Raw genomic sequence first — 24854 nt, 5'->3', positions numbered from 1 at the left:
AGTTTGAGACCAGCCTGGCCAACATGGTGAAACCCCGTCTCTACTAAAAATACAAAAATTAGCCCAGCATGGTGGAACATGCCTGTAATCCCAGCTACTGAGGAGGCTGAGGAAGGAGAATCGCTTGAACCCAGGAGTCGGAGCTTGCAGTGAGCCAAGATCGCACCACTGCACTCCAGCCTGGATGACAGAGCAAGACCCCTTCTCAAAATAAATAAATAAATATAAATACATCACAAATTTAACAAATAAATAAAAAACTGTAAGAGAAGTTGACAAAATTTAATATATGTTTTATGAGGACTTCACTATGAAAACTGGACCCTGCGTACAAGAATGGAAAAAAGAAAGTAATACAGACAGAAGACCACATAATTGGAACTAGAATAATAAGAGTGGAGAAGCTGAGAAGTGCATAGATTTACACAAATATTGGAAGCTGGGTTATTGGGATTTGTTAATGGATTGGAAATTTGGGAGACAGAAGAAAGATGATAGTGAGGTTTGGTGGGATGATATTGTCACTAAGTGCGAAAAGGAATTCTGAGAGAGGAGCAGGCCTGGCGGAGGGTCCCTGAGATCGATTAGAAATCAGTGGTTTTGTTAACTGTGAGATGCTTATTAGATACCCAAGAGGGATGTGCAGAACTCAGAGAGACCACACAACTGGAGGTGTATGTTTGTAAGCATCAGCACATGGATAGTATTTAAGCCCTGAGATTGTATAAGGTTGTCACCTTTCCTTTAGAGTATAAATTCACACCAAAACTATTGGTGGAGATAAGACAAGGGAATCATACAAAAAAAATTGTACTGCAAAAACCTATGAGTGCATAAAACATTTTATTAAATGTATTTGGCACCTTGTATATACTTAGTTGATCTAGGACAGAGAAGATACTTAGTAACCTTCATTTTTTCTTACTGTAAGAATAATGACCCAGGAGGCGGAGGCTGCAGTGAGCCAAGATCAGGCCACTGCACTCTATCACCAGGAGACAGAGTGAGACCCCCTCTCAAAAAAAAAAAAAAAAAAAAAAAAGAATAATGAATGCTCATCAGAGGGAATTGAATTTTATTATTCTAGGAAATACGATGGAAAAAGTGAAAAATAAATATTCATACACTTATAAAACAATGAGAAGACTTATAAGAGAAGCCATTTAGGCTTTTCTCTATACTTAATTATACATATAAATACATCAATACTTTACTTAAAAAATAAGATCATAGGGCACATTTGATTTTATGATCTGAACTGCTCACCTGACCACACAAAACAAATACTTCACCATGGCATTAAATAGTCTGCTATCTGGTTGTTAGTGCTGGCATATTATTCTATCATCTGAAAGATTACAGTCTTACTTCACTCAGTCACCTAAAGTTGGATATTTAGGTTGTGACCAGTTTTTCATGATAATAAAGACTAATAGGAATATCAGTAGACATAAAATGTTTTTGGCATCTTTTTTTTCTTGTAATGTGTTCTACATATTGAAACTAATAATTGTATTTTGATACATATTGCCACGTTTTTCTCAAGGAAAATTAGAGCTAACAGAAAGTGTCAGCTTTCTCTGCATGTTAAGGGTGTGGATGGAAGCTCGGCAGAGACCCTGAGACATATTGGTATGGAACATCACTGGACTCTCTAGAAATCAAGGTAGCAGTTCTGTAGAAATGTTAGCCTGAGCTGTGTGTCACCTGGGAGTGCTTCAAGGATGGCCAAAAGAAATATTTTAGTTAGAAGACAATTTATAAGAAAAGTTTAGAGGCTTCCTAGAGAGGTCATAGCATACACAATTTTATTTCATCATTTAGGGCAAGCCCTATATGTATGTTCTGCATACATCCCCTCCCACACCCTCCTCAAAAAAAAAAAAAAAAAAAAAAAAAGCTGAGATCTGATGTAAATAGATAACTGGATTATAGCTTGGTCCTTAAGGAATATCTCAGAAACTTCAATGTTCCTTCACCCCCTCTGCAAATCCTTCTGAATTGAGACTGGGAATCTTGGCAACAGAGGGGAGTCATGCACCTCCCTTTTCCATCTGTGACTCTGACATCTTCCTCCAGGTCAGCCATTGCGCAAACTCTCACAGTTACTTTCTGGCAGTTTCCTGCATTCCAGACCTATTTCTGAAATGGGCAATATTTGTCCCTTTGAAAATCACCTGCGATAAATGTGGTATAGCCCATGGCCAGTGAAAATTTTCCTACAGGGAGACATATTCCTAAGTGTTAACATTAACTTTTTCAGACGTTTGAGTCAGACTCAATTGCCCTTTCATACTATAGATTGAAAACAACATTTGGTTGATCTTAGTATATCTGATTGAGGAAATATGAGAGCCTTTTTAATTTAGATTTGCTCACCTAGCAAACTTACTTTGAAACTTCTTGGTCGTGTTATGTTTGCTTATGGCAAAGTTATCAGCAAAAAAGTCACAGTTATGCAGCAATTTATCTTTAAACACTAAATGACATCTATCATTTTTCAAAGAAAATGTCAGCAGTTAAAATCCTAACTGCTTGAGCACTGTTAGTTGACAATTATAATGCCCCATTGCTTAGAAATTAATTGACCTACTTTCAATAAGAAACATAAAAAGTAGTATCACAGCAATTTTCTGGATTTATTTTATTCCAAAACCAATAAATGTTACAGTGTTGTTAAAAGTAATAGATTTAAAAAACATTTTATTTTCTTAAACTTAACAATTCAAATAACACAAAATAATATTACATTTCTATTAAGTATTCATTTTTATAGAGACCAAAACTTCTTTACAAAATGTCTTCATGTATAATATAAATTTGATTTTTAGATGTGAGAAAAGCAATAATCATAATCATTGCCTAAATCCACAAAATAAGTAGATATTCTATAATATGTATTTCAGTAATCACAATGTAGTGGATTCAGGCAGAGATGAGAGACACTGATTTTAGCAGAAAAAGACTGTGGTAAATTACCTCTTTGCCTTTTTTCACTCTGTTCCTAGGATACCAATATAATAAATAGTAACTTTAGAACTGTGATACATTGACAAAATGTTCTAATTTAAATCTCAATAGATGATTACACAGGTAGTGTTTACACACACACACACACACACACACGACAGGAGTTTTTAAAGATATTAGTATCTCGGAATTTTTGAATTCTGAAAACTGTCCAAGCTTTTATCATTAAATCACTTGTTATGAAACACATTTTAGAAACACGCTTTCCTATTTTTAATAGCCTATGATAGTCATACAGAATGAGTTAATCAAAATTGATTGGTCAATTGCTAATTGTGAATTCTTTGAGCATAGCATGTCAGCTGATTCTGTGAACTAATACAGACTCTTTCCCTTGATCAGGGAAATGCCACAACACTCACTCCTTTCCCCACAACTCCATTACATAACATTGTCACCTCCCCAGGCTTATGATACTATATTCCAGAGAGACGAACAGTTCTTGATTTTGAATAGCAATGCAGTAGTGACCAAAACAGATTTAGTTTTGGTTCAGAAGAAAGTGCTGGATATGCCCTCAATAACTTTCCATGGTCAACTAATTCAGCAATTAGTTTGTCTGAGTAAATTCAATGGAAGGCTGCTGTCTGGAATGGGTAAGTGTAATGCACTGAATTCCCTATTAGACATTTCATTTAAAAAAATCAATTGTCTGCATAAAACAACCATTTCAATCAGTGTACATTCAACTGGAAAGGAATGTTTGAGGACTTTTTTTTTTAAAGTAATGGGATTGGGGTTGGCCATTGGTAATTTCTTTTTGATTAAAGCGTGTGTAATTGTTTTGTGTTGGATAAAAATTGATTTATGCAGATGCTGCTGATCTTATATGTTATCATTTCCCATTAAGACTTCAGCTGTTTATCTGCTGGGTTTTCTGGTTATAAAGTGTTGAAAGGAGGTTAAAATGTAGAACTTTTATATTTTTTATTTAGGTGGCTAGGACAAATTCTGGTAATTTATAGGCTAAAACTTAAATGTATTTCTGCTTAAAATATTTTGAAATATGGTTTATTTCACAAATGAGGTTCCAGACTATAACTAGTTGTCACTAAATTCATATTTTTTTATTTATTTTTGGGACAGAGTCTTGCTCTGTCGCCCAGGCTGGAGTGCAGTGGTGCGATCTTGGCTCACTGCAAGCTCTGCCTCCTGGGTTCACCCCATTCTCCTGCCTCAGCCTCCCTAGTAGCTAGGACTATGGGCGTCCACCACCACACCCAGATAATTTTTTGTATTTTTAGTAGAGATGGGGTTTCACCGTGTTAACCAGGATGGTCTTGATCTCCTGACCTCGTGATCCGCCCGCCTCGGCCTCCCAAAGTGCTGGGATTACAGGCGTGAGCCACTGCGCCCGGCCAAAGGATCATTTTTAAATTATGTATCTGGGAATATATTATCAAACCAGGCCTGAAATTTATTAAGAAGATGGTAAAATCTAATTTAACTTCATTTAATACTCCTTTTCTCTTAGTCTTATGAAAGCAAATGAGCTTGGCTTTTAATTATGAAAATATAGTTTTAATGTATAAGACATATAACAAAGCAAGATAGCTGCTAAATTCACTCTATCCTAGTAACTTCTTACTGTATACATTCATTTTTAATGTAATAAGAAAATCCTTTCAAAATTTTTAAAAGAATCACATTACACAAGAAGAGTCTCAATATTTCTAGAAAATAAATATGTTCTTAAGACACTTAATAATTCTTGAAATGAAAACCTAATTCTTCAGGCTTTTAAAATACTTGATATGCACTCTTTACATATATAGTTTCAATTTAATAATTTCCCTTCTTAAGAAATAAGTGAAACATACCACAAACATATCAAAGCAAGTTATTCATACTTCTCATTTAAGTAACTGTATTGTCATAGCACAGTTATTTTATGTCATCAAAAAGCACAAAGCCTTATTAGAATACTAACTTCAATGTCTGTTTCACAGATTTGCTCATAATAGATTTTTTTCATGCTTCTGCACTAATTCATTGAAGGACAATGTTTTACCGATTCTTGAAAAACTATCATTATCTGCCCCATAGTGGTGACTCATGCCTGTAATCCTAACACTTTGGGAGGCCGAGGCTGGCATTTTGCTTGAGCCCAGGAGTTCAAGACCAGCCTGGGCAACATGGTGAAAACTCATCTCTACCAAAAAAAAAAAAATTAAAAAGTTAGCCGGGCAAGGTGGCAGGCACCTGTCGTCCTAGCAACTCAGGAGGCTGAGGTAGCAGGATCACCTGGGCCTGGGAGGTTGAGGTTGTGCTGAGCCATGATTATGTCACTGTATTCCAGCGTGGGTGACATAGTGAGATCTTGTGTCAAAAATAATAATAATAAGATAAAATAGAAAATAAAAATATCATTATCTAACATCTTAAAAAGTTTATTTCCCAACCTATAAATATACTTTGTGGATTAACAAGAGAAAAATTTCAAGATATTATAAATTTAAAACAAATCTTTATGTATAATACCATTGTGATGTCTTTGACCAGTATCAATCTATCATGTGAGATAAAAAATATTAAATATACATTTATTGAATAAATGAATGAAAATCATAATTACCTTGATCACTATATTTAAAATTTAAATGAAGCAGGAAAGTAAATCTTCCTAATTATCATATACTTAACTGTTTAAAATCACTCAAATGACAAGTAATATGCTTTCAATCTTGAATTATAATTTTAAAATGCCTGTATTGTTCCATTCACTCATCCTTCTATTAGTTCAGTGAACAAATATTGATTACTTACCCACTGTGTGCCAGGTATTATGACAGATTCAGGCAGTACAAAAATGATTAAACGAGGGGATCAGTTGGAGTGACTGTTTTCTAGAAACAATGCCTGTTTCAGTTATGAACTAGTCTGTTTTGAAGAAAGTGGTGAGGGAAAGCTGAAAATCATATTTGCACTTTATTCAACAAATCTTATTGAGGTCTTATTATGAATCAGGGGCTCTCCTAGGTATGGGCATACAAAATTGATTAAGACCATGCTTGCTTGCAGAAAACAAACAAAAAAGCATCTTTATAATAAAAAGGAAAAAGAGGAATCCCCTTTGTAGGTTTCATAGTTTATAGTGATATTTCTGATGTCGTCTCAGAGAATTAGTCACAATTATAGGAACTCAGAAGGCATTCCGTTGAGATGAAATAGACACTAAACTAGCAGAGATTACTTAGTGAAATAACAATTAGAATATAGTTATAATTCATTTTAGAAGATATTATGGCTTACACATAGTAGATGTGATGACTGAATAAGAGGATTGTTGAACGAGGGCACCTTGGTAGCCATTACCCATTGCCACCATGATTTTGCATTAAAAAATCTGTGCAAAACGGCCGGGCACGGTGGATTCACGCCTGTAATCCCGGCACTTTGGGAGGCCGAGGCGGGCGGATCACGAGGTTGGGAAATGGAGACCATCCTGGCTAACACGGTGCAACCCCGTAACTACTAAAAATACAAAACATTAGCCGGGCACGGTGGCACGCGCCCGTAGTCCCAGCTACTCGGGAGGCTGAGACAGGAGAATCGCTTGAACCTGGGAGACGGAGGCTGCAGTAAGCTGAGATCGCGCCACTGCACTCCAGCCTGGGCGACAGAGTGAGACTCCGTCTCAAAAAAAAAAAAAAAAAAAAAAACTTTGGGGTATATTAATAAACATTGTGTTTTTTAAAAAAAATTTAAATCTTTAATTTCCGTTTTCACGATTTTTCTTCTTACTTCCGAAAGGAAAGGAGTGCGTAGCTCTCTTGCCTGTACATCCTCCACGGCCCCTGGGTCGGGGCGGGATCCCCCGGGCCCCCCGGGGGTCCACATGCAGCCCCTGGGAGGCCGGTGCGGGATGAGGTCCGGGGGCCGCCTCATTGCTGAGGTCCGGCCGGTTGGGGCCCCGGCGGCCGCTAGGCGCTCTGGCTGGGCAGCTCCTGGGAGATGAAGCGGCGCAGGCGCTCCGGGTACTGGCTGTAGAGCTGGATGTCTTTGTGCCTGGCGCTCTCCACCCACAGCGGCTCCACCGCCTTGGGCCAGCGCTGGTAGAGCGCCAGCCCGTGCGAGAGGTCGATCACCTCGTCTTTCGTGCCGTGGATGATGAGCACGGGCGACGTGATCTCGGACACCTTCTGGATTCTGCGGGAGGGGCGTGGGGCGGGTGAGACCTCGCCCGGCCCGGGCGCCGCCCCCGTCCCCGACCCCATCCCCGTCACCGCCCCTGTCCCCGCCCCAGCCTGCTCACTTGGGGAAGGCGTCGAAGCAGTAGGTCTTCTTGGTGTCAGGAAGGCGACGCTCAGGTCCAAGGTGAGCGGCGAGTGCAGCACCACCGCGGGGGACTCGTAGCGCGAGGCCAGGTCCACCGTGGGCGCTGTGCCGATGCTCTGCCGGTACAGGATGATGCTGTCCGGGCTGATGCGGTACCTGGAGGCACCGGAGCAGGGTCAGCCGCGGCCTCCGACTCGCGCGCACCCCTCCCGCCAGCGGGCGTCCCCGGGCCCAGCTCCGGATGCGACTCTCCAGTCTCCCTGCTCAGCCAAGTCAGTGGGTCAGTCCCAGGCTCCACACCAGTCCAAAGGGCCACCCCCAGTCCCCCAACACCGCAGCGGTGGGCGGAGCCGGCGGCCTGGTCCTGTTCCCTGGCGCTATGGTTCACTGGCGTTTCCTAGCCAGGATCTGCTGGATGCTGGCTAGGGAGTCCCCCTCGGGCTAGGGTAGGGGAAGCCCTGGCGCCTCTCCTTCTCCTGGTCACTCCTGGGCGCACACTGGGAACTGTGTGCTCCCCCACATCCTGAATGCTTCACGCCTTCCTGCCCAGGTTAGAAAGCCGTTCCTGGTACACTGGCCGGGGCAGGGTACACTCTTCCTCCCTGCAGCCCTTGCCCACCCCCTTGGCCATGAGGAATTCAGGCAGCTGTGTCCCCAGATGTCTCCACCCAATTTTGGATTCTCGGAGTCCCATGCCCAATGAGGTGCCAGCCCAACCCAGGTCAGCATCGAGGGTGGCGGCTGCGGGGGCAGCACCTCCTCCCACCAGCGCCTTCTCTTGGGAGTGGACAAGTCCTCGGCCACCTCAGCACCACCAGCTCCCACCCAGGGCCACCCCCACCCCCAGGTCACTGGTGTGCGGCCCCTGGCCCAGCTGATCCAGCACCAGTCCCAAGGCCTCTTCGTGCCCAGTCCCAACCACGCGGGACCCACCTGCCACCCAGTCGATGCCGCGACCCCAAGAACTCTCCCACACGCTCCAGGCTCTGATCCTAGGCAGATGCCCTCCTGCGAGGCAGGAGCATGGGCAGGTGTGCGTCCCGTCTGCCTGGCATTCGGACTCCACCAGCAGGGCTGTCCCCCTCCTTGGCCTGGAATCCCAGCCTCCTGGCAGCACTCCACAGCTCACTGCTCACCCATGGCCCAAAGGATGCTGCCTGGCTTGTGCCTGTGGCCCCAGCTCTGCCTCAGCCTCCCTGGCCTGCTCCCTGGCAGCCAAGGCCAGTAGTGTGCTGAGCCAGCCCAGCCCTGTCACCTGCTCCAGGCAGGAGCCCCAGCTGCCACCTGGTTGTCACCACTCAGACAATGAAACAAGACACATCCTCAGTGGAGGCCCTGAGTGCGATCTGGCCTCCCCATCACGGCTCTGGGCCGAGGTTCCTGCAGGACAAAGCGGCAGCAGGACAGAAGGCCGAGCAGACAGAGCTCAGAGCTGGCCATGGTGGATGTGACTCTGCCGGTGCCCCGGGAAGTAGAGACAGAAGGGGGCCGAGGAAGCTGCATGAAGTGGTGCTTGGTTTCAGCGCCCCACACTGCCGGGAGCCCCCCAGAGCCAGGGTGGTGCAGGGGACCCAGCTCCAGGCCCACAGCAGGGACTGCCTGGGATATCGCCAAGGCAATGAGGACCCTACCTCCCCAGGGTCTCTGACTTCTCAGAGCTGCGCCTGGCCCCTGCAGGAGCGGGTCAGACCACTGAGCTGGGCTGGGCAGGGCCAGGACGACACAGCCCCAGGGGGTGGCGAGCAAGAAAGGCCTCCAGAGGCCCACGCGGGTCTTCTGGTCCAGAGCAGCACTGGCCCGGGCGGTGCTCAAACACGAGAGAAGGGCCCAAGCAAGCGCAGGGCTGGGGACCTGGATGATTAGGAGGGCTGGATCTGGAATCGAGGCTGGCCCAGACCTCGGGTGTGTGCTGGGGGTCTGCACCTGAACCTGCAGGCCCTGCCCCGGGATGGCCGATCTCCACAGCCACAGGGCCTCATGGACCAGGCCTCGGGACCTCGATGCAGCAGCCTCGCCTCACCTGGCCCCAAGTGCTGCCTCGGCCCGTGGGCTCCCAGCCACACGTGCACAGACCCCCGGACACCACCCACCCCCTCCCGCCGCGTGGTGTCCACGCCCCTGTGACAAGCTCAGCCCCTTCTTGTTCTCAGGCCAGGGGATCCCAGGGAGCCTGGCTCCACAGGCCAGGGTGTGGGGGGACCTCTTGGCCACACCTCAGCCGTGTGGAGGCTGCACCCGCACGCCTGAGCTCACCTGTCCGGCTCTCTGGCCGCATGCGTCCACTGTGGCTCCCCTCCTGCAGGGCCGCCCACCTTCCTCCCAGGGAAGCCCGACCCTCCCCTCTGCCGCCGACCTGGTCCCCTCTCGGGTGTGCCCAGGCTGAGCTCCCCCCAGGGCCGCCCTCACCTGGTGCGCAGGGCCTGCCAGGCGGCGTCCATGTCGGCGTAGAGGTTGGTCTAGGAGGGCCTGCCGGAACTGGCACCGTAGCCGGAGTAGTCGTAGGAGAAGATGTTGCAGTGGAGGCGGGAACCCAGGCCAATGTAGAAGCTGCCCATCTGGCCCAGGTCCACGGCGTTGCCTTTCTTGTTCGTGCACCTCTGGTCAGACACAGTTCAGTTGATCTAGGCTGGGCTTGGCTAGCATTGGCTTGAAGCTGCAGCTGGTGTCCAGATCTGTTCCATGTATTTGTTATCCTCCTCAGCCCTCCTGGGTACTTGAAGCATGTTATTGTTATGGCGAAAGTCAGGAGTGCAACCTGCCTGTGCAAAAACATGCCAGGCTTCTGTTGCCTTAAATCCTCTAAGATACCCCTTTGGCTTAAGCAAAGTCACACAGCAAGGATCAAAGTCAAGGAGTGGGGAATTATATCTGTCCCTTAGAGATGGAGATAGGGGAGAGTGTGAACAAATGCAGTGTCCTGAAAGATTGTAACATAATGAATTCAGTATTGTTTTTGTTTGTTTGAATGAAGCTTTGCATGGACACAGTACAGTAGAAAAGTACTATTTGAACTCTTTCTCCACATTCATAAAATTGCTACATAGTTTCTACCATGATTATATTTTTATGATCCATTTTTGTGTACAGATCTGAAAACTTTATACTAGAATTTATTAGCTGAGGAAAGGAACATCCACTGACATCATCATATACAAACATTTCTCAACATTTTAATGCTTGTGGTATTGTTAATGTTTCTGTGGGAAAATACTTAAAATCATAGAAGTGATTTCTAAGTCAGTTATTGATTTATTCTAACGAATTATAAAAATCAGACTAAATTACTAATAGAGAAATTCCATTTGAAATACTAGTCTGAGCTACAAATGAGATGGATTTTTGTGCTCATCATTTGTACTCTAGTTATGTTTGTTGAGATTGGGTTATTAAAACATAATTATAACTATCAGCAGAAAAGCCTGTTGTGCTATAATTAAATCATCTAAACAATCATTTTTGTGGTCTTAATATCCTGGATTTCTCAATTCATTGTAGTAGATAAGATTTCTCTTTAAATACTACTTATTATCAGCAGCTTGCTTTTCTGTGAATGCTAGAAAATTTAGAATTCTGCATTAACATTTAATAAAATATATGCTATCCTAATATTGATGCATTATATTTATCTATACAACATGCAACAAGAGAGAAATATTGGATGAATTAGAATATTTGCAGCCCATGGCAATTATCTGTAGCAACATTTTTTTTTGTCTTCAGAAAAATATAGATTTTTTGGAAATGGATTTGTTCTAGTTTCAATCTAGGAAGAACTACTTATGGAAGTTTTGTGTACAGGATACTGATGTTTTCAAATATAATGCATTATTATTTTAGTTTAGTTTCTTTTACCACATACTTACAAATTGTTCAAGTGAACAGGCTATTAAAACTAATGGTATAGATGAATGGTATAAAAAGGCATTGTAAACATCCCAGTTTTCCCAAGCCATGAATTTTAACACTGGATTAAGGAGATGAAAATGGAGCCACTGGGAATGTGGATTCTTTGCTAATAATTATTTTTCTTCCTTTAAAAAGATTCTTCAAAAGGCAAGAATATGGAAGTATTTCAGGAGATATTCTTGAGGTATCTAAAATACATACTCTTCCTATCAAAATCAATAAATAGATTGATGTAAGATAAAGTCAGGGCAACTGATTTTGCATGTGAGTGTACACACAGACACATATCCATGTATTCTCCATCTGTTCTCAGTTACTGAATTATTAGACTCGACTGAGTGATCACTTGACTGTGTTTAACCTGAGAAACAGACTCTTAACAAGAAGAACAATACTTTGAAAACTAGATTGTTCCTACTACTTCTCAGCATGCATCAGCCACTCTTTTTCCCCATCCCATCTCCTGCCAAACTGGTCTCTAAATATCTGTTCCACTTGGAGACACTATTGGATGTTGTTGTAAATGACTTAAATGAATATTCACTCTACCTGCTTTCATATTAATTCAATTTTCATAGGATGGTCTCTATGGGATCAAGCAAAAGGACTTAGTGGAATATCTCTATATGACTCCAGAAAGTAAAGAATGTGGTGAGTTTAACAGAGTGCCCCTTCCTTTACTAAATGTGAATGATGTTTCAGCATGAAGCCAGAGTGAAAAGTCCTAACATATGTTTGTCTGGACAGCCAACAATTGATCACATTGCACATTTCATGTTACAAAGGAGCTTCATGGTAGTATAAATGAGGGTCAGGAAAAGACACTTAACTGTGGTCAGGGCTTTAAAATGGAGCCAGAGCAAGAATTCTGGAAGTTGACAATATCAGGAAGGAAACCTCTGTAAGCAGGCACGCAGGGGACTCCAGAAATCTCTTCTTTGCCCCTACAACTCTGGACTTTCAGAAATACACACCCCGTTCTCCTGTATTAATACACAATTCATGTTCACAACATCAAAAATCAATTTTAAAATAGTAAACCTAAGGTAGATGGAAAGACATTATAGCCTCAGCATGCCTGAGATGTGAGGAGCAAATCAGAAAGATGTGAGTGTGAAGAGAAAGGGACATCGTGCTAATCAATCATTTAAAATTTTTACTCCAGAGAAATGGCAATATTTCACAGATTGTTTCTCATCACCAATCTCACAAGTATAAGTATTTTTTGAAAATTTTCCTCTCAATTCTTTTCACTGACAGTGAAGTCCAGAATAGGTTGATTTAGATCTAGCTCTTTTCAGCCTCAATACTCCATAATCACCTTGGCTTTTTTGATTATGACTGGACGGCATGTACTATTATTTTAATAGTAAACATTTAGTAAATAATTTTAAATGTTATCCTTAAATAACTATGGGCTTTATTCATTTACTGTACATATTTCTAAAACATTCATAAGAACTTCAGGATTTTAATTCAAATGGTCCCTAAAGTAGAAAATGCACTCACAGATTATGCATATGTTTTTAAGAAAAAGAAACGTGCCATTTGTTATTAAATTGAGTAGACTTTGTATCCTTTAGAATTTGGGCAGAGTTTTCTTGCTATATTGTAGAGAACCTATCAACCATATTTTAATTTTCTTCTTTTTCAGGTTTTCAAAATTAACATTGGCATTGGTCCACTAATTCATTGTTTTCTATTTTTGGATGAGTGTGCATAGATCACCTCCATCTTAATTTTCAACATAAACTTTTAGCAGAATCTTTCATGTTTCATTGCCATGTAAGCAGATGTGATTTTTATTCTTTTTCATTTTCGTTGAACAGTTACTTCATTTGAAATTTTTCACTTGATTTAATTTAACTTTATTTTTTGGTGGTAGATACATCTGTTGCCACCTGTGTCTGGTTGGCATTTTAATGTGTTGCCTCGAAGCTGTAACCACAATAGTGGCACATTTTCCTGCTGTTCTTTATTCTTTGTTTCATGTGTATCTATTTTCAATAAATTGCATTGGTATGTTGTCATAGATTTTCTTTTTGTCTGTCAGATTTTCTGTTGTAATTATTTTAATTTATGCCTTTGGAAATATTTCATGGTTGTTACTTAAAACAGCAGAGCTCTTTGAGAAAGTTTTCATGGTTTCCCAAATGTACATTCATATAGATTATTTAGTAGTTATTACATAATGATCTTTGGAGCAATAAATGCTGTTATATAAGAACAATTCCCAAATGTAATTTGAAAGTTATAAGCTAGCCTTTGATGGCCTAGAATTAATGTACCTTTATAATTCTAATCCGCATGTGAATTTAAGAAGACCATGGATTGAGGATTGGGTGCATAATTCTCAGGGCCCAGTACAAAGTGAAAATGTAGAGCCCTTTGATAAAAAATTACAAAGAATTTCCAGATGACCATAATAGGTCATGCACGAGGCCTTTCTAAATGGGTAGAGTGACCATGAAGCCATGGGCATTGTTTTGTTTTGTTTAATCTTACTGTTTGGTTGTAAAGCAGATCTTTAAATCAAGAGAAAAAAGAACACCAAAGAACATCTCTATCAAAATGTTTTAAACATTATAGAAGATTAGATCCATATAAATGAAAGGGATAAAGAAAAAGCACATATCCAACCTCAAATATAAAGCATGGAATTCTTATATGAACTCCATTATAGCACTTGAAATTTCAGCTCTATTTTCATTTTTGAACAACTCTAGATATATCTATATATTTTAGTCTAAAATTTAATTTTTATAAATTCTAAGTACTTCCCCAAATTCTACCTTAGATAAACAATTCAGAGATAACTCTGTTTCCTATTCTATTAGGTGGAACCTATGAAATTGTCAGTATTCAGCCTTTTCTGTCCTACAAAATAATGACAGTTTTGTGTTTCCACCTAACACATGGCAGCCCAATAAATATGTGAAGGTCAGGACCATAGAGCTATCACACTAAACAATACTAAATGCATACACATACCCTTTCCAAAACCCGGCAGATCTTCTTTTCCCCAAACGAATCATTCTTTGACTCTTCACCCATTATTCATGTGAGAAATTTTCCAGGCACTTCAGCATGTCAGCTGAGTGACTGTAACAATTAGATTTATTCATTCTCCTCTCACAATTTGACATTCTTTATTGAAACGCATGATCTAAATGTTGACTAATAGTCTGCATAGTGAAACATGTTTACTAGTTCCCATGACCTAAAACAATGTAAACCATGATTCAGAAATTTCTTTTCTTAAAAACTTCTAAACAATATGTCTGCTGGGATAAACTGGTGCAATTTCTATGTGAAACCTAAAGAATTTCAATGACACATTTTCATCCTTGTTGCCATCAAATAATCACTTTAATAGTGCCCCATCTTCCATACTCCTTCATATGATTTTCTATATTATTATTTTCCATCATTCATTCTGTTAAAACTACAATAGTTTCTGCAGAGAAATGACAGATTTTCCCGCTTCAGAGGCATTTCTGCATTGAGCTCTCATAAACCTCTCTAACATGGTGGGCAATAGACTCAGTAACATTTGTGTATGAATTCGGTTGTGAACTACAAAAGGCTCATGTATAACGTCAAAAAGCAACTCGGTAAAAACAATTCTATTGAAGATAGTATGAACTAAATATATAATTTTAGGATGGCTTCAACTGAGACAAAAATACCTTCGATACAGTGTGGAGCAATGAATTTCTAACATTTTTATCTGCTTAACATTTTTCATCAGCACAATTTATACAGAAGCCCAACAGGAGACATTCTGGTTCACATGGAATTTCTCTGCCCGCTTGAGCCCTGTAGAAATCCCACTGTGTTGGTAAACAGCAACAGCAACCAGAAGATACTAAGCTTGAATTCTCAGTGGCTCAACCAAACCAAAATTTGTTGGTTGCTCCCATAAAGTTCAATGTCAGTCAGAATAAACTCCTCTAGCCTTAACCTATGACACACATTGCACGTAACCTTCAAAGTACTGGCAGTGGAAAAGGAGAGAACTTGGAATGAGGCAGGGGCTTTTTATTGCCTTAGCCCCAGAGTGATTCATGGCACTTCCCCTCAGAGTCTCTTAGATCTTTCCACGTGATCCCAACATAACTGGAAGTCTCTGAAATATCTGGGAGTGCATGAATATTTGCTGAGTATTCATTACATGTCTGTTTACAGACTCCATTTTGCTTTCTAAGATGCTCCCTAACTCTTCTCAGAAGCTTTACATAACATGCTATAAAACACGGATCTAATCAAAATATCACCCTATACCCTATAAATATGTACAATGATGTGTCAATTTAAAAATTAAAGCAAAAAATCCACTGATCTAAAGGGATGATTTCCTCATGCTTTAGGTAATTCTTCATGGAATATTAGTCTGCAATACCAAACTTTTATTAAGAATTTGGCTGCAAAGAATCCAATAATGTATTTTCAGAAAGAGACTGGAATGCCACAATCTTGTGCATCAACAAAACAAGGTGTCCCTTTTTGACATTTGGGTCTCTGCATGACTTCTGACAGAAAGGACAGGCTCAGAGGACATATGGGCATGTCCAACATTTCATTTCTAAAAGACTTCTGGATCTGCTCTAAAGAGGGCATGAGTCTAGGAAATTTCTGACCTCCAGAGCACAGACAGTGCTTCTTCAGAGAAATTATAGATTTTCCCACTTCAGAGGCATTTCTGCATTGAGCTCTCATAAACCTCTCTAACATGGTGGGCAAGTTCATATTTCAGTCTTTCACATTTAGCTCTGAGTTTAGTACTTGCTGGATTTTAAATTAGGTTTCTTTGACATGAAATGAAATCTTCAGCTGCCCGTTAGTTCCAAAGCAGGCCCTCAAACTCAACACATTAAAAAATTAGTCTTTTCCTCAGAATCTTGTTCTTCTTTCAGACTTTCCAGTTTTCATTACAGATACCACCTGTCAGACAGTCATTTGGGCTTAACATTTTAAAGTCTGTTCTGGGTCTTCCACATTCATTATTATCTACGGTCAATCACATTCCAAGGATTGTTGCCTCCAATGCAGGCCTTTTTCTCAATTTTATTTTCTCCTGTCAGAGTCATGCACAGATTAGCTCTCAAGTGAGCTTTATAATGGCCTCCTAGCATCTAAACTCTCCTTTTTTCCAATTGATAGTTCTGCCAGAGTTGGCTTCTTAAAGCAGAGGTTAGACTGCATTTCTCTAAGTAAATTCCAATGACACCAGAACAGTGATTCTTAATAAGTATTACAAGTAGGGAAATATGGATGGGAGAGTTTGCTTAGTAAATAAGTTCATAAAATCTAGGTTAAATAAAGTTAAATGGGGTTTACTTTTTGCTGTTGCTTGTTAATGTGCATTTGAAATTTCTAAAGTGGCATTACATATCCATAATTTCCCTTATCTATTTGACAAAGGAATCTGGTTTGTTTAGAAGCATTTTTTCAGAACTTCTATAGGTCAACCTTTCAGAAATTCCTCATTATCAACAGTCAAACCCAGATGTATTTTCTTTGGCTCTCACAACAGGCTTAGAGGAATTTCTAGTCTGTTCTCCTGATGTTTCATTATGTGCATCTTTTGCTTAGGCCTGTTAAACCTACTCAATGTGTGTATCTTCTACTCCATGTCTTTATTTCTACTGTTGTCTTAACAGGAAATCTTTGCAACCCAATTCATAGTTTTTGTTCTTTGGAAAAATCCAAATCATGATCATGAATACATATTTTTTCTCTATTGAGATTTTCCTGTTTTTATGTATCACAGCCAGAAGTAATCACTGCATAGAGTATTTCTGTAGAAAGATAGTAGAGTTCTATTTTAACACAATATTTACTATACACCAAGCAAAGGTCTAGGTATTTATACTTACTATTTTATATATTCATCCCATCAACACAATGAAGAAATATTAATAAATCCATTATATATGCTAAAAGGTACCTACACATATATGCCACATGTGCAGGTTTTCTCAGGTATTATTAGCTAGGGAAGCTGTGTTGTAACAATCTTCAAAAACTTCTTTCTATTGTTTACATGCTATTCCACATCATTTTGTTTTCATTTCTTTTGTAGTATCTAATGTATTCTACTAAAAAAAAAAAGTAGAGTAGTTGGAAAACTCTTGTGAAAAAAATATATATTACATTTATACTATTCTTCATGATTCTCAAAATTTTCATCATTATTAATGTTTTGTATATATATAGTGTGTGTGTGTATGCGTGTTAGATATATAATTTAAAAGAAAACAATAAGTTGGTGCCTTATGGCAGATTGTTCCTTAAGTCCTGCATTTAAAACATAGACACTGAGTGAATCAGCATATTTGATCATCTTTTAACTACAATAGATAATTATACATTAAAAATACATTAACCATCCAAATACATCATTTTTCTTATTTATTTATTTATTTATTTTTATTATTTATTTATTTTTTTTTTTGAGACGGAGTCTCGCTCTGTTGCCCAGGCTGGAGTGCAGTGGTGGGATCTCAGCTCACTGCAAGCTCCACCTCCCAGGTTCCCGCCATTCTCATGCCTCAGCCTCCCGAATAGCTGGGACTACAAGCGCCCGCCACCACACCCAGCTAATTTTTTTGTATTTTTAGTAGAGAAGGGGTTTCACCATGTTAGCCAGGATGGGCTCAATCTCCTGACCTCGTTATCCGCCTGCCTTGGCCTCCCAAAGTGCTGGGATTACAGGCCTGAGCCTCGGCGCCCGGCCCAAATGCATCTTTAGGAAAATTATATTTAAGCTCTTCATGGAGACATTAAAAAACCAAGCTGCATTAATGATAAATAATTATATCACTCATTAGTAAGGAGTAAATAGCTGTTTTCTATTTGAGAAGTGTTAATTGGATTGTCCATCTGTATGCAGGAACATCTGTTTTCTGACATGCTTTAATCACCATTTGTTTTGTACTTGTACCATAATTACACTTGTTTGTAATATTGAACTCGAGACAATGATTAAAATCAACTTATGAATACGATTCTTTTATGCTTTTGTATTTCATTAGAAAATGTGTAATTCTAGTATGACATTTATAAGTATATATAAAAGAAAGTATTTGATTAACAAAATGCCTCAACAGATTATGTCAGTAAAATGAGTGTTGTATTACGCAGTCTATGTTATTATTTTGGCATTTTTAAGGAAAGTTTATTGCTTCGTGGAATCTTTTTTTTTTAACTGACCATCTATGAATTTTCTGTATTCTTTATTTCAGTGTGATCACATGGTCATAGAAGAGACATTTTTAGATCATCAGAAGTTGACAGTTTTCAATGTGGTGTATGTGCTTTGTATAAGATGGAATTAAGTTTGGTGTACGGGTGATAGATGAATTTTTACTGAATGATAGATAACTGCTGTTCTATTAATGACATTTCATCAATCAACTCTTTTGGATATGGTTTATCACAAAATGTTGCTGACTTAATTTTCGTGGATTAACTGAGGTGAAAGTGATACCTGGTAGAAGTTTCATTAATACAAATTTTCCTCTCTTAGGAGTAGGATGGATTATATTATTTGTCGAAATGCCTTTCCATGTAAGTTGTTAACTGTCAGTTTTCTTGTCCTGTGAATCGTATCTTTTCTGTATTTGCTGAAATAGAGACTTAACATTGTTAAATGATTTTTCCATGTCATGGAAAATGTATGCCTCTAAATCTGCATTCCTTCCTACAAATCACGAGTTCAAAATGACTTTTTTTAAGAAAAAAAAGATGGATTTCCGGTATTTTGTGGCAGGATAAACTCCCTGTAGCCTATCTTACATGTTGATTACAACTACAACTATGAAAAGTACAATAAGCAACTAACTAAGGAAACTGAAAAGTAAATAAAAGTAGAATTATGAGTGATAGGCAAAATCTGGAGAAGCACCCTGCAGTAGTGTGAGCTTCCATTGTTGTATTTCTTTCAATCAAAACGAAAACAAACAAAACAAACAAAAACCAGAAAAGAACACCACCACCAAGAAAACACTCAAGGAAAATAGATATTGTGATAGAAACAGCAGAAATGTCGAGAAACAGAACCAGAAGGTTAGAATTATTAGAGAAAATAATATGAAAAGAGTAATTTTAAAGTATCTAAACAAAATTTTAAAAAAGAATTTAAAAAAATAAGCAAGGAGAAGACAGAATAAAAGTAGGTTGATAATTCAAGTAGGTTGATAATTCATTTGTTAGCATTTGTCTGTTTGGTATTTGTTGACCATTTTATTTAAAAAAATTTGGCTCTATTTGATTTTGGTGTATTTCTTGTATATGTCTCATAAAATTTAGTATTTTTTATTATTATTAAATACTTTATATTGTTAAATGATAATTTATCTTTATTGGTAAGAAAGATGTAGTTTTCTGGTTGTTATTTTTGTCATTTTACCTGCATTTATATTTTTCCCCATTTATTTAGATAATACCTAATGGTTCCCCACAATGAGTGGCAATTAAATTAGACTCTATGCTGTTTTCACTTTCTCAGCTTCTCCTGAACTATTTGATTTTTGTGGCAGGATATTTCTTAATATTTGCCTTTGTGCCACTTAATATTTTCATACATTAAACAATGGGCAAATTTTGAGATTTAAAATGAACCCATTGCTCTCAACTATCATAGATGAGGCAATCAGGGAGCTAATTCCTACTTTCCCCTTTCTTTTACTCTCTCCTCCTAGTTGTTACAGTTCAATCATTTGTACATTATCAGAATCATCAGTAAAATATCTTTTTACATTTTCTACACCATGTATGACGCAGTGAATGCTTACCTCTTGCCTTACTGGTAGTGTTTTACCTACTCAGAACTAGGTTGATTGAACTTTGTCCTGTGGTAAATCTCTTAATAAGAACTTTCTGTAAACAGTGTTCCCTGCAATTATGGGTGCTTATAACTGTACACTTTATAGCTGATAGATATCTTGCAAGGATAAGGATAACCATTGGCTTCTCCCTTCTCTTCTTTCTCAATATTTCCCCCCATTTTCTGGTGTTAACTTTTGCTGTGGAAAACTCTGATGCCAAAATGATTTTCTTTTTCTCTAAGTTGACTATTTTTGCTTAAGCCCCCAAATAATGCTTTCTTAATCTTTAAAGTTCTAGTCCCATACAGAGATATATCTTGGTGTTGAACATTCTAATAACATATATAAGCATATACTACACGGTAGTGTAAATGTATGTGCTTATGATGCTCTATCTTGGCTTAATATAAGCAATAACTTTTTTCTAATTCTATCCTATGTTTCACAGTTTTTGGATTTTTGGACAGGGGAGGGGACTCATTACATATTTTTTTCTCACTTACACCCTTTACAACCCTTACATTATTTGGGGTTCAGTCTCCCTCGTTCTCTTTACAATTTAGTTTTCTGTTTTTCTACAATGATTTTGTTTTTACATCCTGTTTCTTTCATGGATTCTGCCAGTTTCTATTGCACTTTCTGGCTATCTCCTCCCCATGCTCTTGCGTTTCACTTCACGGTCTCTTTATGTTTTATTACACCCTTACAATTTATGTTGGAATGTATAAATGTTCACTCCTTTTTTCATCTGTTTTGTGGCAACACATTTCTAGTGATTACAAGAGTTGATATATTACACCCTTACAATTTATGTTGGAATGTATAAATGTTCACTCCTTTTTTCATCTGTTTTTTAGCAACACGTTTCTAGTGATTACAAGAGTTGATATATTACACCCTTACAATTTATGTTGGAATGTATAAATGTTCACTCCTTTTTTCATCTGTTTTGTAGCAACACGTTTCTAGTGATTACAAGAGTTGATATATTACACCCTTACAATTTATGTTGGAATGTATAAATGTTCACTCCTTTTTTCATCTGTTTTGTAGCAACACGTTTCTAGTGATTACAAGAGTTGATATATTCCTTTTTATCTTTATTCTTATTTTTATGTGAATGCCGAGAAAATTCCTTTAGAATTTCTCATATGTGAAAGTTGAATCTATAGGACAAAGGAAAGGGGTTGTAGAATGTGCCCCAGCCTGCTAGCTCAAGGGCCCTCTCACCATTTGCTACAGTGACAGACTGCTGCCTCATTTTGGGGACATTATGGAGCCACTGCTCCTTCTTCGTAAGAGCACAAATGATTACCAGGTAGTCATTACTGTCTTCTTTCCTCGATACTCATACATAACTTATAGCACATATGGAAGCAACCTTCTAAATACCCATGTTTTACCTTTAACATGTTCTTTGTGTGTAGCTGCCCATTTGTTTTGTGCTAACTGACTGCCCCTATTACCTTCAGTTGTAACAACCCACTTAAGGTAGAAATGAAGGACACTCATCTCCATGTGTTTTCAGAATTTAAATGAAAAAATAAAAAGGGGCTGATGTCACTTCCCAGTTTAACGTAGGGGTTTTATTTATTTATGTACACTCAATCAAACTATGACTATTACAAATGGTTTTACCACTACAATAAAGATAGTTAATTCATAACTCAATAAAAATGAAGAGTGAAAGATTAAAAACGGAAAGCAACAATTCTAAACTATAAAATCTACTTCAAAAAGCTACATACAGCAAAGCTCAATAAAGAAATTGTGAGAAAAGAAAATAATATGGGATAAGTTTTATGGTTTAGGAGATACCTTCCTATAAGCCAAAAACCTAAAAAAAAATAATGCTAAAGGTATAGCTTGCTATAGTACGTGGTAGGAGAAATTAACATGGATAAAATCAATAACTCTCACATTATGTGATAGTCTACAGCCAAAGAATAATAGAAAGCAAGTGAAATGCTTAGCATAGCCATTTAGTCTACTAAATTAGGTTTGTGAAAATGGGAATGCCAAATGCCTTAAGGCTTACTGCAGGTGCAAAAGCAAAACATCAGAGGTCAACCTAAGAATATTTTTAATATAAAATTAATGTACCTGCATTGTAAGCATTATTTTTTTTGTATGGTAGAAAGAAAAAAATTCATGTATTATTCTACTATAAATGCGTATTCTTTGCTCTACTAAATTTGCATGTCATTGTGAGCCTTTCACTTCGTCTTCAGCTAACAGGAACCTCTTGGGTTCATCCTTTGGAGAACCTGATATCATGGAAAATGGACTGAACTAGGAGAACAGGCTTTGTTTAGACCACATGCTGAGGAGGTATAGTGGCTTCAATTAAAAATATATAAATGCAGCCGGGCACAGTGGCTCATGCCTGTAACTCCAGCACTTTGGGATTCTGAGGCGGGCAGATCATGAGGTCAGGAGTTCAAGACCAGCCTGACCAACATGATGAAACCCCATCTCTACTAAAAATACAAAAATTAGCTAGGCATGGTGGCACGTGCCTGTAATCCCAGCTACTCAGGAGGCTGATGCAGGAGAATCGCTTGAATCCTGGAGGCGGAAGCTGTAGGGAGCCAAGATCGTGCCATTGTACTCTAGCCTGGGACTACAGATCGAGACTCCGTCTCAAAAAAAAATTATGTATATGTATATATATATATATATATATATGCTTAATCTCTAAGCTTTGGAAGGAACAGCCTATCTACAGAAAAATTTAAAACTTGGTCATGGCAGGTACAGAGTTGGGCCTCATTAATTTTGTTGATGTTGGGGTCAGCAGATTCTGTAAATTTTCACTATACCTCTCATATGATCTGCCGCCACACCATTCATACTCTAAATTTATTTCTCCTCACAACAGTAAATTACTAAAACTGCCAAGTTTTTTTTTCACAAATTAACATCTTTAGCATGCTCTTCCTTCAGCCCGCAATGAAATCCTCTACTCCCCTCCCTCCTCCTCCCTCCCTTACTCCCGCTAATGACATTTGTGTTTTGGTTTCCACACCAAATGATCTACCTTCAGCAAGCATCCCACAACTCCACAGGGAACTTTAGTTTCTCTACCTTCTGTGCTGTCGAAGCACTTGGCTCAGAATGAGAGATCTGTCTGCATTTCAGATCTACAAATTACTCATTGCGTTACCTTGGACATATCCCTAATATTTTTGAGCCTCAGTTTCTCATCTTTAAAATTAGAATAAAGATACCAAACTCCTGGGGTTTTGTGAGAGTAAAATGAGACGATGTGTATAAGAGACTCAGTGCAGTGTCAGTATCTATCTACCATGTGCTATGCACTCTGCGTTTTCTTTTTCTTTTTTTTTTTTTTTATTTTTGAGACGGAGTCTTGCTTTCTCACCCAGGCTGGAGTGCAGAGGGCAGTGGCGTGATCTCGGCTCACTGCAACCTCTGCCTCCTGGGTTCAAGAGATTCTCCTGCCTCAGCCTGCGAGTAGCTGGAATTACAGGCCCACACCACCATGCCTGGCTAATTTTTGTATTTTTAGTAAAGACAGCGTTTCACCATATTGGTCAGGCTGGTCTTGAACTCCTGACCTCAGGTGATCCACCCACCTCGGCCTCCGAAAGTGCTAGGATTACAGGCGTGAGCCACTGTGCCCGGGCCAACCCATAGTCTTTTGGTCTTCTCTCAGCATCCAGTGAAAATGCACTTTATTTTTCAGATTCCTCTGGAGAATTAAAAAGTCTCTTTTACGGCTGGACACGGCGACTCACACCTGTAATCCCAGCACTTTGGGAGGCTGAGGCAGGCAGATCACAAGGTCAAGAGATCGAGACCATCCTGGCCAGGGCCAACATGGTGAAACCCTGTCTCTACTAAAAATACAAAAATTAGCTGGGTGTGGTGACACACGCCTGTTGTCCCAGCTACATGGGAGGCTGAGGCAGGAGAATTGCTTGAACCCAGGAGACGGAGGTTGCAGTGAGCCAAGATTGAGCCACTGCACTTGCTCTGGTGAAAGAGCAAGACTCTGTCTCAAAAAAAAAAAAAAAAGTCTCTTTTGCATCGAATTGCCATACTCTCTGCTCTTGGTCTTCTTTTCCATGTACTCATTCTTCAAGCATTTATTTTCTCATTGCCTGATCAAGATCATTGCAATGACCAAAAAATTTTCAAATGCTATGATTTTTGTGATATTCTTTTAGCAAGTTAATCACGATGTTGCATTCTTGAGTGTGCGAGTGTGGAGGAAAGTCAGGATGCATCTTTAAGACAAGATGATGGGTCACGGCAGTGCCACACCACTCACGGCCACACGAGGAGAGCTGAAGGGGCAGTCACCAACGAAGATGCCTGACCCAGAAGCTGGCTGCCAGGGAGCCAAAAGCCAGGTCATTCCACAGGTGGCCAATGCCCGGGGGTGGCCCTCCACCGCCCAAACTTATTATCATTATTATTATTTTGAAACGGAGTCTGGCTCTGTCTCCCAGGCTGGAGTGCAGTAGCACGATCTCGGCTCACTGCAACCTCCGCCTCCGGGGTTCAAGCGATTCTCCTGCCTCGGCCTCCCGAGTAGCTGGGACCACAGGCACGTGCCACCTTACCTGGCTAATTTTATTTTTTGAATAGACAGGGTCTTGTCATGTTGCCCAGGCTGGTCTTGAACTCCCGGGCTCAAGCGATCCTCCCACTTCAGCCTCCCAAAGTGCTAAGACTACAGGTGTGAGCCACCACACCTGGCCAAGTTCTACTTTTCTAATATTTAAAATATGAAATAGGCCGGGCACGGTGGCTCACACCTGTAATCCCAGAACTTTGGGAGGC

General features: G+C 39.7%; 2 pseudogenes; both read right to left on the bottom strand.

The window, feature by feature from the left end:
- Positions 1-6953: 6953 nt before the first annotated feature.
- LOC134738314 (alpha/beta hydrolase domain-containing protein 17A-like) lies at positions 6954-14268 on the bottom strand (annotated as a pseudogene).
- Positions 14269-23740: 9472 nt separating this feature from the next.
- Positions 23741-24295, bottom strand: LOC129028693 (COX assembly mitochondrial protein 2 homolog; annotated as a pseudogene).
- Between the last annotated feature and the right edge of the window lie 559 nt (positions 24296-24854).

The sequence above is a fragment of the Pongo pygmaeus genome, chromosome 16, assembly GCF_028885625.2.
Source record: "Pongo pygmaeus isolate AG05252 chromosome 16, NHGRI_mPonPyg2-v2.0_pri, whole genome shotgun sequence".
In the NCBI taxonomy this organism is placed as follows: domain Eukaryota; kingdom Metazoa; phylum Chordata; class Mammalia; order Primates; family Hominidae; genus Pongo; species Pongo pygmaeus.
Note: the sequence above shows the minus strand (reverse complement) of the source record. Positions and strands in the feature narration are given on the sequence as shown.